The 15,172-nt window shown below is 43.0% G+C and overlaps 1 long non-coding RNA gene across 1 annotated transcript in view; it reads left to right on the top strand.

The window, feature by feature from the left end:
- The window catches only part of LOC308233848, a 46,760-nt gene extending 32,078 nt beyond the window's left edge, over nt 1-14,682 (top strand). The window contains exons 2-3 of the long non-coding RNA XR_013959004.1: nt 13,261-13,393; nt 13,982-14,682. This is a non-coding gene — a long non-coding RNA (uncharacterized lncRNA). The remainder of the gene's footprint in view (nt 1-13,260; nt 13,394-13,981) is intronic.
- The last annotated feature ends 490 nt before the right edge of the window (nt 14,683-15,172 follow it).

Consider the following 15,172-nt stretch of genomic DNA (forward strand, 5'->3'; position numbering starts at 1 on the left):
TTTTTTCCCCCCCATAGCTCCCCTCCACCTGATTCCCCACACCACCCCATGCCCTTACCCCCCGCCACTGTCTTCATCCATAGGTGTAAGATTTTTGTCCAATCTCTTCCCACACCCCTCACTCCCCCTTCCCCCAAGAATTGTCAGTCCACTCCCTTTCTATGTCCCTGATTCTATTATATTCATCAGTCCATTCTGTTCATCAGATTTTTTATTCACTTGATTTTTAGATTCACTTATTGGTAGGTATGTATTTGTTGTCATTTTGTTGTTCATAATTTTTATCTTTACCATTTTCTTCTTCTTCCTCTTCTTAAAGAATACCCTTCAGCATTTCATATAATCCTGGTTTGGTGGTGATGAACTCCTTTAGCTTCTTCTTGTCTGTGAAGCTCTTTATCTGACCTTCAATTCTGAATGATAGCTTTTCTGGGTAGAGTAATCTTGGTTGTAGGTTCTTGCTGTTCATCACTTTGAATATTTCTTGCCACTCCCTTCTGGCCTGCATAGTTTCTGTTGAGAAATCAGCTGACAGTCATATGGGTACTCCCTTGTACGTAACTAACTGTTTTTCTCTGGCTGCTTTCAAGAGTCTCTCTTTGTCTTTTGCCCTTGGCATTTTAATCATGATGTGTCTTGGTGTGGTCCTCTTTGGATTCCTCTTGTATGGGGTTCTGTGTGCTTCCTGGACTTGTAAGTCTATTTCTTTCACCAGGTAGGGAAAGTTTTCTGTCATTATTTCTTCTAATAGGTTTTCAATATTTTGCTCTCTCTCTTCTTCTGGCACCCCAATAATTAAGATGCTGGTACGCTTAAAGTTGTCCCAGAGGCTTCTTACACTATCTTCATATTTTTGGATTCTTTTTTCTTTTTGTTTTTCTGGTTGGGTGTTTTTTGTTTCCTCATATTTCAGATCTTTGGTTTGATTCTTGGAGTCCTTTGATCTACAGTTGAATTTCTGTATATTCTTTATTTCAGACAGTGTATGCTTAATTTCTGACTGGTCCTTTTCCATTTTTTGGCATTCTCATTAAGGTCCTTGAAGGTCTCACTAAGCTCCTTGGAGGTCTCATCAAGTTTCTCGGCAGTTTTTAGAAGATTCTTGAGTAACCTTATAAATGTGGTTTTGAACTATATGTCCAGTAGTTTGCTTTCCTCCATTTCTTTCATTCGTGACATATTTCTTTGTCTCCGCATTTTCCTGCTTCCCTGTGTTGATGGAATGGTTTTCTATGGTAGGTGACCAGTGGTTCAGCCTATCACTTGAGGTGGACACTCTTGGTGCACCCCTTTGTGGGCTGAGTGCAAAGTCTTGGTGTAGTTAAGCCTTGATTGCTGTTGGTACACTGGGAGGAATTGACCTCCAGGCCAATTGGCTGTGAGGATCCACTGTGTCTATAATGGAAGAACTGCTGTGCTGGAGACACGCTTATGGGGCAGCACTTGCTTCTGTGGGGCTTTGGTGCTCACTGAGTCTGCCTCTTGAATGTGTCACTTATGGATGTGAGGAGTTGAAATCTGGTGTCGTCTCACACTGACCACTAGATACACTAGCTTCTAGATCTCCAATGGGGTGCAGGTCAGCTACTGACTGAGGCCACCCAGCAGGAGCTACAGTGAGAACTACAGTTTTCTCCTCTTTGCTTGGGGTTTGGAGGTTTTGGACCTGTCTGACCAGAGCTGCAGTTTGTTAGGTTAAGCTGCTATAGGGCAGACCATTTATATGCAAAAGCCACTGTGTGGAGCTTCGGTGGGTTTGTAGGTTGTGCAGGGCGGGGTCTCAGGGAGTCACTAGGCTAGGGCATGGCAAGCAGCGATGGCTGACAGTCAGCCATGTCTGCATCTCCACATTTCCAAGTCCCCTCGTCCCACGCCCCAGTGCAGTAAACAATGATTGCTGCGCACACCTCTGCAAGAAAGCCACCCTCGCTTTCCGACCCGATGTCAGACAGTCCAGCTTCTCCCCGTAGGAGTTTGGGTCCCCAGCGTCTCCGCAGAAACTGGAGTTCGGAATAATCGGGAGCTTGTCTCCCTTTGGGTTGAAAAAAGCAGCGCACCCAGTCACCCACCGCCAGCCCAATTCGTGCACCTCCGTACCTCAGCTTTTTAGCACTTGTGCACGTCTCAATGCTCTTTTCTCTTTCCTTCTAGTTGTAGAACTTCCACTCAGCCAGCTTTCCCATGGTTCTGGGTGATAGACGTTTTGTCTTTTAGTTGTAGTTTTGAAATTGTTGTGCGAGGCAGCAGTTTAGGTGTTTACCTATGCTGCCATCTTGGTTCTCTCCCATGATTTATTTTTTATTGATTTCAGAGAGGAAGGGAGAGAGAGAGAGATCAATGGTTTAGGCCTGCTCCCCATGGGTGGAGAGGCTCCCGCCACCGCCACTGTCCTCGCCAGTCGTGAGTACAGCTTCTGGCTGAGGGGTGCTCCCCCTGTGGGTTTGCACTGAGCACCAGGGGGCAGCTCCTGCGTTGAGTGTCTGCCCCCTGGTGGTCGGTGCGCACCATAGTGACCAGTCATTCCACAGTTCAGTTGATTTGCATATTAGCCTTTTATTATATAGGATAGCGTATCATACTCTTTTGGTAAGAGGGTAGATCATAGGTATTTTCACTGCACACACACACAAAATAGTAACTATGCAAGGTCATGGACATGCTAATTAGATGATTGTGGTAATCATTTCATGAGGTATACAACATGCATGTGAAGCCATCATGTTGAGCACCTTAAATATATACAATTTTTATTTGTCAAGTATACCTCAGTAAAGCGGAGGAGAAAATGAGAGGTGCCTGTGACACATGAGCAATACAGTACTATGTGTTGTGCGACCCCATTTAAAAATACATATGTGGACTTTACATATGTATAATGTGTATATGAATACACATGCACATATCATATTTGAAAGGAAAGAGTTTTAAGAAACACACAGAGTGTTAACAGCGAGGAGTCCAAGGAGCAAGTTAGGAGAGGAGCAGATGAAGGCAGAAATGTCACTCTCTTTATCTTTCTTTTTTTGTTTTGTTAATTTTTACCCAAGGATATTTTTCCATTGATTTTAGATAGAGTGGAAGGGAGGGAGATAAAGAAAGAGAAACTTCAGTGTGAGAGAGATACATTGATTGGTTGCCTCCCAAACTCGCCCTGACCTGGGCTGGGGATGGAACCTGAAACCCAGGTACATGCCTTTGACCCGAATCAAACCTGTGACCCTTTGGTGTGCAGGTTGAAACTCCAACCAATGAGCCACATCGGGCAGGCCTGAAATGTCACTTTCTAATTCTACACTTCTCTATTGATTATTTTGACAATGAATATATGTACTCTTGTAATACAGAAAAGGAGAAATACAATATTTTCCTAGACATTTCAAAACTATACATTCTTCTAGAATTGCATAGCTGTTGAGTTTTCATTCACTTTGATGACACGCTTAACTCTTCTTTTATAACTTCAGGGAATTAAGGCCCCAGACTGACAAGTATGTGCCCCTCCTTCCCTCTCTGCTACTTCTCCAGGTTCCTCAGTCCCTGGGATAATGAGCTATTCACAGTTACTTGTAGCTTCCAGGCCACCTGCCAGCTTTGTAACCATTCTGCACTTGCCCGTTTGCAACCAGCATCATCTTCAAGCTTGGATGTGCAGTTCCTGCAAAGCTCTGACGCATTCCTGTGGTGGACAGGGTGTTAGCAGCATTTCATTGGGCTCTGCAGAGTTCATTCCATTCAGGCTCATCACACACTGTTCCTGGAAATCTGGGCCACATGATAGAGTTGGCCCTGGAAAATCTATCCATCAGTGCCTGAAAAGAAGCCAGAGCAGTATTATTTTCATTTCACAGATCTGGAAACTGAGGCACCGAAAGTTGACCAGGGCTGCCTAGGTCACATGGCAGGTTTAAGGTAATGGGATGTTTAAAGCCCAGAACCCAAAGTTCAACTTCTTGCCATATTACATTTTCTTTAAGTACGTTGTGTTTTTTTTTTCATTCTCTGAGCCTATTTCCTTGTTGGTAAAATAAGAATTATAATTCCTGCCTCCCAGAATGGTGGTGCTATTACATGAAAGTATATACATTTTTTGCATATCATAAAGCACTATACATATGATAGGAGGACCAGCAACCAAAAAATTACATATGAATAGTCATAGGTCCGAAGTTGCATATACTAAATTTTTGTTTAATTTTCTTATGCCCCAAACACAAATTTAAAAATTTCTTTCAAGCATCTTAGAAGCCATTCTTTTATCTTGAATAGTTTTGTTCTTTAAATTCGAGTGCTTTTTTTCTGTGCCCTAAATATGTCTCCAAATGGGTTTTAAAAGGGGCACAAAAGTATCAGTTCCACGAAGAAGGCAACAATATTCACCCAGAATGCCATGCCGAATTGGATAGCACGCTGAAAGCAGATTAAAGTTGTTTCAAATGCTTTAAGGAGGAGGAAAAAATCTAATCCCTCAAGGCTTCCTTGAAATCCATATTCCGTAATTTCAGAAAATTTCCCAAGTCTTTTAAAAGGCCCAAATATCATTTTACAGTTAGTAGTAATGGAGAACATTTTCCTATTTTTTAGAACATTCTTTTTTCCTTGTAAAAGGACTCAGTAAAGCTGGGTCTGCCTCATAAAGGAGCTGGCCCCCGGGGATAAGGACCTGCCTGTTTTAGGAGTGGAGTAGGGGCAGCAATCCCCAGGGTCCTGAGCCTGGAGTTTATGGCTGATGTTACCTGGGGAATTCCTTAAAGAAGCAGAGTCAGGCATTCCCCTGTTATTTCTGGGCAATATTCGCTCGTCTGTCATTGTGTGGAAGAACGCCCAGTCCCTCCACTGTGTTACACTGAAGGAAAGAAAGTTTCCAAATGAGAAGCAAAATAAGGTTGGTTGCAATTGAAGCAAGTGGGACCATTTTCACTGCTTCAGAGAACAGCTTTTCCTGATTCTTTCATTGCTGGGGTGTGGAAACAATTATAAAAGCTCCAGTGACAATAATGACTATTTATTGAGATTAACCAGGAACCAAGCACCATGCCAAATGTCCTACATGTAGTGTCTCCTTAAGTCCACTCAGGAGTTTTGAGGCAGATATTATTATTAGGCCCGTTTTACAGATGAGAAAATTGAGGTCTATAGGACTAATTAACCAACCAAGTGATACACGGCTACTTTGTGGTTGAGCCGGTACTTGAACTTAGATCTTTCGGACTCTGAAGTCATGTTTAACCAGAATGCTCTGCTGCCTCTGGAATTTTATTATAATTAACAATAGCTGCCTGGGTCCCTGTGAAGTGTGCTAAGTGGTTTACATGCTCCGTCTCATTTATTGCTTCCCGGCAGGTTTAAATGGTATAAACTACCTCGACCCTGGAAATACTTTCTCCTGTCTTTTCTCCTTTTTTCTAATTCCTTCCCCGTCCCTCTTCAGTTCAGAGTTGTTGAATGTATTCTGGTTGCATTTTTACCTTGCCTCCCACCTGTCCTAAAGGGCAGACTTGGTGATGAAGGGCGGAAGGTATATCTTTTCAGGTGCCTTCCACTTTAGTTGGAGGGGTAGTTACAAGTGTCCCTCTCTGCTCTCCGTCTTCAGGACACCTCCCTGTGAACAGTGCCAGAACAGTGACCTCAGACCACGGCTGGAACGCTGATTACAAGTAATCCAGCTCCAGAGGTGATAGAGTGTCCTTTCTTTAAAAAGGAGATAAAAATAGCCAAGAAACAACACTTTACTTATTTCTCTGAAAGGTTGGCATCCTTCCAGGATAGACTTATGTACTTTTTGTGCTTGGAGGGAAAAAAAAGAGATGGGATTTGATCCAAGAATGGTCCTACAAATGAGAGAAATATGGAGCAAGCAGCTGGGGCAGGGCGGCCAAGTGGTACCACCAGCTGCAGGCCCATTAATTAACGTTCCCTGGTATGTAGCAGCTCCAGTGACCTTGGTTCTTTTTGAATTCACAGAGATAATTTTTACAGAGCCTCTACTTTTCTCACTGCAGTATATTTATCCAAGGAGTACCTTGCATATTTCCCCCATCTCTCCGAGCAGTAAATTTATTCTAATTGCAAAGAGATATAGTAAAAGGCTGATTGAACACTTGGCAGTTTATAGAGATTTATTCCTGGGGCTTAAGGGGGTTTTTAGAGTGTGTGACTGGAGCAGGATTGAGGGGAGCTGGGGGACGGAGCCCAAGAGAAAATGTAGATTTAATAGATCTATAAAATGACCCCGCTGTAGATAAATGCTTGTTCCCAAGAAGCTTAAACAGCCTGACCCAAACTAGGGTCTGTGACAGCCAGCCCGACACGAGGTGTCTAAAGCATTGCATATTTCTGTTTGGGTTTTCGGGTCTTCCTCTGAAATTTGTTATTCCCCAGGCAGAGGTGGGAGAGGGAGAAAATCTGTTTTCCAGAGGGAAGAAAGCATATTTAACTACACATTTCTAAAGACTGAAAGCTATGAAGAGAGACAAAAGTAAACCTCCAGCACCTGCCCTTAACATCGCTCTGCCTTTTCTCTGACTCGCTTGAAGCTGCATTCTGGATTGTAAGCCTGGGATCCTGGAAGGTGGATCATAAAAGCCTGCCCTTCGCCCCAGGGTTTTCTGCACAAGAACGGGCATCCTTGCGGAGCCCAGTTACCCCAGGTGCTTCCAGCTGATAATGAGACAGACGGACACTATCCTCTAATGGCCTTCTGCTCAGAATAGGCTTTGCATGCACACACTGCTGAACTTTTCCACGCAGTCCTTCTAGGCTTTTGATCCCACGAGTGACATTCATCTTTTTTGCAGCTGCTTTGCAGGTTTTGCTGAGGATGAATTCTAGGACTTTCAACTGTTAAATTTGTTATATTGTAAATCAAGTCACTGCACTGAGATGGAGACATTTGTTCTGGAGGAAGAGACTGAAAGAAAAGAGTCTAATGTAGATGCGTTGGCCAGAGTCTAACTGGGTCAGCCGTTTGTGGGGTTCTTGGCGTGTTTGCTCCCCCCCGCCCCCGAAATTGGGATAAGGAATCCTTAGGTCAACATTTTAAACTCTTTGATTGTGAAGTCTAACCCTCCTACAGAAAAGAAACAGCTTAACAAGTCATTTTAAAGTTAACACCCAAGTCAAGAAGTCTAGTATTGCTAACTCTCCCACCTTAGCTTCTCTCTCTAGGGGTAACCACTGTCGTGGCTTGTGTGGGAATCGCTTTTTTTGCAGGGTGTGTGTAGTTTCTCCCCAGTTTCTGAGTATCATCAGATGTTCTCAGCCAATGAGATTTAGGGCAAAGAAACTATTCTGACTGTTCACAGCCAATGAGCATTAGTGTACAGTGCTGTGGCTGCTTCCGGCCAATGAGCGAAGCTCTTTACTACACTTCTTGAGTTGAATGAGTCCTGCCATATTGGTGTTTATTCCGTTCTGACCTCCCTTCCTGCCGTTACTTTTGTGTTCTGACAAACCGTTTTGACCTAGAGTTGCTGACCAAAGGGGTATATAGGTAATAATACCAGAAAGCATTGGGCTAGATGTTAGAATACAGGTTTTCCAGAGGTTTTAGATTCTTCGAGACATTGGATGGAGAAGCGGAAGGCCTAGCTCAGCAGGAAAATGGGCACAGGTGGGAGCCCTTGGGCATCTGTGAGGCTTCGTATGGATCAGCACAGGTCAGAAGCCTCGACCAACCAAGGTCAGAGCAGGAACTGTTCAACCTTCAGGAGTCATCTCAAATGCTATTTCTTCCATGGAACTCTGACCTTTGAATCCCAGTAGCATTTTACTGGAGCCTTACTCGGACACTTAAGAAATTCAGACACAAACTGAAGGTATATATGGCTTTTCTTAACCTCCTCCCACCCCACCACTGATCTTACCCTCTCTCATGAAAGGCCCTAGGAAAACTTTGGTGTCTAACTCACCTTGACTTTTTGTATGTTTCTATCATGATAACTGCATGTAGTATTTGTTGAAGTCAGTCTTCTCCTAGGTGTTTCATAGACCATCAGTTCTAAAAGATGCTCCTTTCAAAAGCTGTTCTATGGTCAGACTCTCTTCAGAATGCTGCATATGCTACTACATCTCCCTTTTGGAGATCCACAGTTTATGTTGTTTAAACTCAGCATTTCCCAAAATTTTTTGACCGCAGAACAAGCCCTTCCACCTTTCACTCCATGAATATCCCAAGAGACTGGTGTTTCTAAAAACTTACTTTAGAAAAACACTGCAGAAGGCATGGCTTATTTGCATGCCCAAGCCCTGAAGGCAACATCTTGGATCATGCTTCTATTAATAGCTAACCACGAAATGCATTTGAAGTCATGGATCCTCGGGCTCCTTATCTGTGACCTCAGAAGCAGGGGACCCCTTCTAACTCTGAAGTTCTAGGAATTAAAAGGCATTGCTTCTTCTAGCCCATCAGCCAGCCATTCCACACATACTAAATTCCTACAGTATGGTAGTGTTGTAATGTGCTGGGCATTTAATGGCGAGCAAGATGGGCATAGGCACTCTTTCATGGCGCTACCAGAGGAGAATGATTTTCTAGAACTCACTATTAGAACATTGATCTTTAATTTCTAGAATCAAATTTCTTTCTGTTAAAAACTGATAATTTACTCTCTCGTTTAGTATGTGTATCAGGTAGAATAAATCTTTAGGATTTAAATGTATTGTCTAAATAGGCTTATGATTCTATCTCACATAAGAGTTCTGTTTAAGAATCACAGATTTGCCCTGGCCGGTGTTGCTCGGTGGTTACAGTGTTGGCCCGCACTCTGAAGGGCCATGGGTCAAGGGTACATATCTGAGTTTCAGGTTCAATCACTGCCCTTGTCTGGGTTTGTGGGGGGCAACCAATCAATGTATCTCTCTTACATCAATGTCTCTGTCTCTCTCTGTCTCTTTCTCTCTGTCTCTCTCTCTCCCTCCATACCGCCCTCTCTTCCACTCTCTCTAAAAATCAATGGAAAATATCCTCAGGTGAGGATTTTTTAAAAATCACAGGTTTAACCTGATCACTTAGGGGTAACTACTTTTTAAATTTTCATCTTTAACTTTTTTGTAAAGGTTCAATTCTCTGTGGTTTAAAAAGCAAATTCTAATGATATGGCTTTGACTGAACACTATTGTGTGTAGATACTGTTCTAAGCACTTTACATGTATTATCTCATTAACCACAAGAACCATGTAATAGTATTCCCATTTTATAGAGGTTAAAGAACTTTCCCAAAGTCATACAGCTAGTGGAGCTGGGCTTTGACCCCAGGCAGTATGGATCCTGAGTCTATTCTCTGAACTCCAAAACTAAATCGCCACTATTCTTTATTGTCAAACTAGAGGCTCGGTGCATGGATTCGTGCACTGGTGGGAGGCGTGGCCTGTGGGGATTGGCCGGCTATGGGAGCACCGCTCATTCTGGTCAGCCAAGCGGCTGTGGACCCGCCCTCTGAGTAGCTGCTGAATGAGGAAATTAGTCTGAGCTGATATTTTGGGGTGATGTCTTGGGTAAAGGTGTGTTCTGTGTCCTGGAGGAGCCTGGCAGAGAGCTTTGCACCCCAAAGCCACTCGGTGAATGTCCTTGATGTGTGATGTCAGTGACACTATCAGGGATGTTAGGGCAGCCGTGCTCCAGGATCCTCAGCCATCAGGATAACCTCCCCTGGGGGTCCACAGTCACATCTCCTCTCGCCATCCACCTATGCCAGCTCCCCACGCTCTTTCTAGAACACACCTTAGAGGGCCTGCATCAGTTGGTGGGGCCAGGCCAGAGTCTGGGTTGTCTCAGGTATTTGATAGGTGCAGAGATTCAGCCTCACCCTGGGCCTGCTAGCAGCTGCTCCCGCTGCAGGAGTGCACGGACCACCAGGGGGCAGCTCCTGCATTGAGCGTCTGCCCCCTGGTGGTCAGTGTGTGTCATAGTGACTGGTCAACCAGTCGTTTTGGTTGTCCTGCTGTTCGGTCCCTGGGCTTTTTTATATATATAGATATTGTCCAGCAGGTTTCCTGCTGGAAATTTAAGGGTTAACATCTCTGAAGAGCTGAACATTCATATGGGATTTTTAAATGTCTAAATCTAGCCAGGTAGTGTACTGAGGAGGTAATGAAAAATTAAAAGCTTTTTTGTTTTTTGGCTGAGCACTAATCTTTGTGGTTATGAATATATCCATGTGCCAGAGAATACTGCACTTTAGATAGTAAGTTAACATAAAATCGTTGGCACAGTTTTAAACCTGACAGCTCTGTGTGTCTGATATGTTGTCTGAAAGTAATTTTAAAGATAAGACTTTGCTCTCAGGTCTGAAATAGGCTCTTTAAAGATTTCTAGCATCATACAGTATTTATGTAATTGTACCAGCTATACAGAGAAAAACTATAGTTCTATGAGTAGAAAAGTATTTTATTTATAAAACATTATATTGTCAGAAAAAGAAACGAAATACAATTAAAGAAATGCCAGCCACACAATGTCAGTGAGAATTCTTGGCATTTCGTTTTAGAAGCTATTTTGTATGGAAATGCATAAAATATAAACAGAGTACTTTATCTAGGATATGACAAGAAACTTCAAGATTGTAATGTGCATTAAGTTAACATTCCAAACCTATCCTTTCAGGTCGTCAGCCAAGAATTTGTTTTTATAATTTCTTTACAGTTGGCAAACTGCTAGACTCTACGCGAGATATCAGTTTTCATGCTTATGGCCCAATCCCATTGTGTGCACCTATGAATGTGCTGTGTGACCGCGACTAAATCACTCCCCTCCACCCGAACCCAACCGAAGAAGTTGGATCTCTCAGGCTCCTGGCCGTTTGAAAATGCTGTGGTTCTAGCTAGCCTGTGAATCATGACATAAACCATAAAAAGTGCTTGCTGGCAAGAATGGATTTTTAAAATTCGGGCTACTTAAGCATTGTTAAATGATCAGCCTTATAGGGCTGGGCAGCCAGGGTCTAACCAGCTGCCACGCTGGTTTTGCCACCACGCACCTTCTGTAGTTCACATCCATGTGCTTCCTGGACTCCCCAAAGCGAATGGGGTCTGAGAGATTCTGGGCAAAACAAGCCGTGATCACAACCACCAGAGACGACTCTGTACACCTTCCCAAGCTGCAGGGAGGTGTGGACCCTGTGATACGCTGCCCAGTTCCCGGTTATAGACCGAAGTGCTTATGCCTCAGCTGCTGGGAGTGTTGGCTGCAGACAGTTCTTCAGCTGAGACCCGCTCTAGAGAAAGCCTTTGGCTGAAGAGAGCTACTTTGCCCAAAGCCACACCCCCTTCTGGGGCAGCTTACAAGGAAGGACTGCAAATTCCATGGAGGGGCTGGTTAACAGCCGACCCCTTACCTCAATGCGGCCCCTCTGAGGAGCCCTGCCAGTGCCAGAGCTTCCATACGCTGAGGTGAGAGGCCTTTGCAGCAGCCTCATCTACTGCATCGCAGTGCAGCTTCTCCCTCTGCCCACAGATGTCGCCCTTGAGCACTCACCAATAAACTTCCCGCACTGAGATCTCTGTCTCCACTGCAAACTTCAGGGAATCAGAGCTTCCCAGAGACTTGAAGACTTGGGTTTGAATTGGGGCTCTGCTTATTTCTAACTCTGGGTCTACGAGTAAATTTCCTCTTCAGTAAAATGGGACTAATAAAAAATACCCCATAGAACAGTTTATTATGAGGAAATAGGAAACGAATCCAAAGCACTTAGCAAATGACTAATAGCAATGATTTAACATTTATTGAGCACTAACTATGTGTCAGGTGTTATTTTATGTACCACACAAGAACTCTATGAGGAAGATAAGATCCCTCTTTTACAGAAGAGAAAACTGAGGTACAGAGAAGTTCAATAACTTCTCCAATGTCACAGTTAATAAAAGTCAAGAATTCAAACCCAGGACCAGCATTCTTAGCTGAAACTCTGCTGCCTCCCATTAATAAAGGAAACATTTAAAAATTTGGATAGTGATAAATAAAAGCCCAACAATGGCACCTGATTCCAGAAGTACTTTTAAAACAAGGCAATTATAAAAGCAAAGATTTTCAAAGAATTTCTGAACGATGGTTTATATTTTTGTGTTGCTATAGATTATGTTTATTTTTACCTCAACTCAACCCTTATTCATCAAGAGAGTGAATGAAACAGTTGGAGGGGAGGGAACCTAATCTCATGTGACAGTCATTGTTCCATGAAATCATTTATGTTTGTTGTTTGTTTCTATTTTAATGAAACATGTATTAAGTACAAGGTCAAAGAATAAATAAAACAATGACATGTTTCACTGTTAGGTAGTAATTTTGTATATTAATAAGGTTTAGATAATATATTTTCTACAGTTTTAAACTTCTCCCTCCCCTGGGTCATTGGGAAGTAGATTATAATAGAGAGGAGGGGCACTGTGACAAAGGCTCCTACTATGCGCCTCCTGACCCCTCATTTACAGTTTATCCTTGTGTTCCCTTCAGACTAGTTGCCTGTTAGCATCTGATGGAAGGCATTTGTTTTACATTTCACTTCTCATTTGAACAGATTTATACCATAAGTTTTATCTTAGGGGATAATGTGTTATCAATGCTTGTCTGGGCTCCTGTTTCACTTCTAAGAACAAGAAAGTCTTTTTTACTTGTTAACGCACAAGTCTGTTAGAGTTTTTATGATTTGCAAACAAAGTGGTTTTTCACCTTCTGCTATGAGATAACAAGGTATAAGAGAGTTCCTTCTTCGCCAAATAAATTGAACATCAAAATAATTTACAGCTCCAGGTACATTTGCCAGAGCAGCATAACTGAGTAAAGTCAACAGATTAAATGTTCCCTTGGCAATCAGCGAGGGTATGAGATACAGCACCTGGGCTGCCCCACTGGGTCTTGTTATTAAATCACAGGCAAGAGCTCAGAATCCCAGGGTCCCAGGTGACAGGTAGGAGCTGATGTTGGAGGACAAAGCTTTTGTTCCTCAAGTGTCATAGCAGTCAGTACCCATGAGCTTGGGAAATGGAAGACTCTTAGAACAATAGAAATAGAGAAAGAAAGAGAAGGGAAGGGGGGGGGGCGTGAGGGAGAGACTGCATATTTCGATGAGAGAAGGCTCTAGTTATTTATTTATATGTCACTGAATTGGGAATTCATCAACATAAACGTGTGTATTTGCACAATCTCAGAGCAAAAGTTAAAAAGAGTTAGGGAATATTTTGTATATATAACCACTATTTATTCCTGTCAAGGTCAAAACAAGAACTAGCTAGAAAAAGAAATAATATTTCCCTCTTTCTAATTTCTAGGTTTTGACAAGCACCTGCTTTGGCCTAGAGAAGGAAGGTTTGGTCTGCAGAGAGCTGATGGCAACAACAGAAACATTAGAAAGTGGGATCCAGGGAGTTCTCCATAATATCCAGTCTGCTTCCTGGGAGGGTTGTAAGTGCCAAAAACCAGTCAACTCATCTTTAACAAGTGGAACTTGTTAATCAAAATACGGTTTTAAATGTGCACCTTTAAAGAACTGAGGGCTCAGATGATCACTGGAAATTTGGGGTGGGGAGCAGCAAATATGTATTTAGTCAGTGGAAATCCCACTTTAGATCATATTCATTGCACCCAGTAGACAAACAGGATCCCACCTAAAAAAAGTAAATACCTCTTCCTCCTCTCCCAAGGTCTCACGGAAACCTAAGTGCTATAAGGAAAGTGTGAAAGGCAGAGAGCTAGGCTTATACTTCCTAACTCTTATTGGCACAGCTTCTCTGCAGATGCATGGACAGGAAGGAAGAAAAAACTAAAACATTCCAGGTATACTGTCTATTGACACCTCTCGTAATTACTAGACTTCTGCTCCTGTGACAGTCCCTTTGGGGAGGGGTGAGAATCGAAGAGATTGATGATACGGGTGGTGGTGATTATTTATAGTGCCTGACCTACAGAGTATCTGAAGTTAAGGTAGAACCATTAAATTGGGTTCACTGCTGAATTCTCATGGGGCACACTAACCTTTCCATTTGTATTTAGGAATAAAAGGCAAAAGAGGAGCTTTCCTTGTCTGGTTGATGAATATGACCTTGGAAATGTCCACAGACGTATTGTTGTCTTGTTGAGTCTGCAGCCAGGAAGGCAGAAATCACTGCAGCAAAGCAGGTGTGAACGTCCCCCTGCTTGAGAGGCAGCTTTCTTTGAAGCTGGAAAATCAAGGACGCTGGTACCTTCAAGGAAACAAGGTTATAATTATCACAATACCCAACTGGCCAGTGACCTTCCATTCCTCAGGCCTGCCCTACTCCCTTCGCTGGCACCAGCCCAGGTCCTCACAGACTGAGCTCTGTGTCCCAGACCGATCAGATGGAGGAGCAACCCACTCACATGTCCTTTGAAAGCGTTCTTAATCTCTTTCTACTACAGTGCTCCTGCTGACATAAATCCGCCATCCCGCGGGCCTCGGAACCCCCCACAAAAGGAGGCCCATTCAGGCCAGTGGAGTCTGAGCAGCTAATGGGTAGAATTTATGCTTCCTCTCACCTGGACTGCCTGTGGCCTCTACTGCGCTCTGTTTTGAAGGTTCGAGCATAACCTCCCAGCTCCTTGCCGAGTCTGCCATCATCACCTCAGTCACAGAAGCAGACTTCTCAAGGCCATTGGAAGCTAATAACAGTGACTCTCAACTTCATTATTCTATTTGAAATGTTGAAAGCAGAAGCCTAATAAAATGAGTTCAGAAAAACAAAAAGAGCTATAAATTATCATTTGAAAGGAGTAGCTAAAGAACTCAAAGTTCCTAGGGGCTATTTCTCAGTTACAGCAATAATCCTGTATTTGATTCCCTTCCCTTCACTGTGCAAAAGCCTTGGCTGTATTCTCTTAGCACATATTCCTTCTGCTTCTATGAGTCAAGTGTCCAGTCAGGAGTTACACATCACTCCCCACCCAGCTACTAAACACACACACACACACACACACACACACACACACACACACACATTCCCTTTAGCAGATGAAAACTTCCCCGATGGTTTTAAAATTAAGATAGTATTAAAATGCATCCTTGGAAGTCAAAATAAGTTTATAACAATAGATCATTGCAATGCAGTAGGTCATAATGTAAGTAGAAGAGGGGAGGGCTTATATCTTATTCATCTCTCTGTCTTCATAACAGAGACATATCAGGAATCCAATAAATATCTTTAAAATGATGAAATAAAGAAAAAT

Source organism: Plecotus auritus (assembly GCF_963455305.1).
Source record: "Plecotus auritus genome assembly, chromosome: 9".
In the NCBI taxonomy this organism is placed as follows: Eukaryota; Metazoa; Chordata; class Mammalia; order Chiroptera; family Vespertilionidae; genus Plecotus; species Plecotus auritus.